This window comes from Cryptomeria japonica, unplaced genomic scaffold, assembly GCF_030272615.1.
Source record: "Cryptomeria japonica unplaced genomic scaffold, Sugi_1.0 HiC_scaffold_296, whole genome shotgun sequence".
Taxonomy (NCBI): Eukaryota; Viridiplantae; Streptophyta; class Pinopsida; order Cupressales; family Cupressaceae; genus Cryptomeria; species Cryptomeria japonica.
The window spans coordinates 88263-91264 of NW_026729118.1; the positions used below are offsets into that span (position 1 = coordinate 88263).

A 3002-nucleotide genomic window follows, 5' to 3' on the forward strand; every position below is an offset into this window, starting at 1 on the left:
GTGGGTGCCAAGGTGGGCACCAGGGTGGGTGTGCACCAACCCTAGCCAGGGTAGGTCACGGGGTGGTTGTCGGGGTGGGCGTCAAGGAGCCAAGGTGGGTGGCAAGTAGCCAAGTTGCGTGCCAAGGTGGGTGTCGGGGTGGGTGCCAAGGATCCAAGGTGGGTGCCAAGGAACCAAGGTGGGTGTCTGGGTGGGTGCCGAGGTGGGAGCCAGGGTGGGTCCCAAGGTGAGTGCAAAGGTGGGTGCCAGGGTCAAGGTGAGTGCCAATGTGGGTTCCAAGGTGCCAGGGTCAGGGTGAGTGCCAATGTGGGTTCAAAGGTGCTAAGTTGGGTGCGAGGTTGGGTGCGAGGGTGGGTGGGTGCCAAGGTGTGCTAGGTGGAAGCCCGGGTGGGTCGGCATCCCATGGGTGTCGAGTTGGGTGCCTGATGGGTGCTTCTTGTCAAGTTTTAGTCGTCGGGACTCATTTCGAGCCTTAGAGGTCGTTTCTTGTCCGGTTGCCCTGTCTTCGACCTGGGAACCCAATTTTGGTCCTCGGGTCCCATTTTTTTTTGTCTCGCATCCCACTTTTGGCCTGTGGCCTTTTCGGGGTCGATTCTCGTTTTGGGCATCAGAGCATGTTTCTTCTCCTAAAACCCAATATTTGTTTATTAAGTCTCGGAACACATTTTTGTTCTCGTGGACCCATCATGGGTCTTGGAACGCATTTGTGGTCCTTGGGTCCCATTTTGCATCCCGAAACTTGTGTTTTGGTGCTTGATCCCTATTTTGGGTGCCCACCTTGCACCAAGTGCGCACCCGGGGCAAACCGAGCGCCTTGGTGCACCGGGGCAAGATCGAGCGTGCACCCGAGGCGCCCCGAACATGCACCAAGGTGCACTCGGCCCACATGTGAGCGCAGGTCGTTGCGCCCGAGGTGGTGTGTGGGCACCGCGTTGCAGACGGGACACTGCACGCACACGACGCCCCCTCCAGGTGCACGCACGTAGGCCGGGCCGGGTGCACACCCGACGCCCTAGCAAGGTGCGCGCACCCGGGCAGGGCTCACACTTGGCGAACGGGGCGCACTTCGCGAGGGAGGGTGTGCACCTCGACGGGGGTGGGTGGCCGGGGTGGATTCGCACGTGGGTCGCGGTTTGCTAAGTACACACTGCGACAAGCTCATAACGGGTGCGATCATACCAGCATTAGTGCACCGGATCCCATCAGAACTCCGCAGTTAAGCGCGCTTGGGCCGGAGTAGTACTGGGATGGGTGACCTCCCGGGAAGTCCCGGTGTTGCACCCTTTTTTAGTTTTTCGCCGGGCGTCGCAATGCTATTTGAATAAACCTTTTGCCCGTTTGCGTTCTCGTCGGGGCCGGGCCGGGCCGGGGTGCGCTGCCCGCACTACCGCGCGCGCGGGGGCGACACCGAGCGCGCACCCGAGGCACCCCGAGCACACAGGCCACGGTGCAACCCGGGCGTTGTGCGCGCACCCCGGTGCGCCCGAGGTGCTGCGCGCGCACCCAGGTGAAATCGGTGTGCACCTCGGCCAGTGCGCGCTCGGTCGAGTCGCGCACGTTGGCCAAGGTGCACGGTGATGTTTCTTACTCTAAGGTTCCGCACCAGACGCCCGGGACAGGTGAGCGAAGCTGGGCGGGGCCGGGTGCGCGGCCGGGGCAGGTGCACGCAGCTGGAGAGAGCTTTGGAGCACACTTCGGAGCGCACCAATGATGCGCTCCATTCAAAAGTTTCCTGAAAAGGCAAAAAAAGTTGAGATTATAGAATTTCCCACTTGAGAGATTGTAAAAAAAAAAAATTTAAAATGAAGGAAACGCGGGTGCCAAGGTGTGCGCAGCCCAGCCAAGGTGTGCGCACCAAGGCGCCCACCCTGGCGAAGGTGCACGCAAGGTGCGCACCCGAGGCAAACCGGACAATTAACCCAACTTTCGACTTCGCGCGCACCTTGGAGCGCACTTCGGAGCGCTCCTTGGTGCGCACCAATCTTGGGCACCTCGGAGTGCACCATGGCGCCCACCAAGGTGCGCACCCGGGGCAAACCGAGCTCCGACTTCGTGCGCACCTTGGAGCGCACGAAAGGTGCGCACCATGGCGCCCACCAAGGTGCGCAGCCCAGCCAAGGCGTGCGCATCAAGGTGCGCACCCTGGCGAAGGTGCGCACCCGGGGCAAACCGAGCTCCGACTTCGTGCGCACCTTGGAGCGCACAAAAGGTGCGCAACCCAGCCAAGGTGTGCGCACCCCGGTCAAACCGAGCTCCGAATCGTGCGCACCAGAGGTGCACGCCATCGTGCGCACCTTGGAGCACACTTCGGAGCCCTCCTTGGTGCGCGCCGATGTTGCGCACCTCGGAGCGCACCCGGGGAAAACAATGCAATTAACCCGACTTTCGACTTCGTGGGCACCTCGGAGCGCTCTCGGGTTCGCACCTCGGAGCACACCGAGGTGCGCACCTTTGATGCGCTGCCTTCACCAATTTCCAGAAAAGGCAAGAAAACATTGAGAAGGTGTGCGCACCGAGGTGCCCACCCTGGCGAAGGTGCACGCGAGGTGCGCACCCGGGGCAAACCGGGCTCCGACTTCGTGCACGCCGCACCTTGGAGCACACTTCGGAGCGCTCCTTGGTGCGCACCAGGGCGCGCAACCCAGCCGAGGTGCCCACCCCGGCGAAGGTGCACGCGAGGTGCGCACCCGGGGCAAACCGGGCTCCGACTTCGTGCACGCCATGGTGCCCACCGCGGCGAAGGTGCACGCGAGGTGCGCACCCGGGGCAAACCGGGCTCCGACTTCGTGCACGCCGCACCTTGGAGCACACTTCGGAGCGCTCCTTGGTGCGCACCATGGTGCCCACCAGGGCGCGCAACCCCGCCGAAGGTGCACGCGAGGTGCGCACCCGGGGCAAACCGGGCTCCGACTTCGTGCACGCCGCACCTTGGAGCACACTTCGGAGCGCTCCTTGGTGCGCACCATGGTGCCCACCAGGGCGCGCAACCCCGCCGAAGGTGC

The 3002-nt window shown here is 63.3% G+C and overlaps 1 non-coding gene across 1 annotated transcript; it reads left to right on the plus strand.

Annotated features, from left to right (window-relative positions):
* The first annotated feature begins 1165 nt into the window (after positions 1 to 1165).
* Positions 1166 to 1284, plus strand: LOC131870139 (5S ribosomal RNA). The gene has a single exon (XR_009368479.1). It is a non-coding gene; the product is annotated as a 5S ribosomal RNA (ribosomal RNA).
* Positions 1285 to 3002: the final 1718 nt, after the last annotated feature.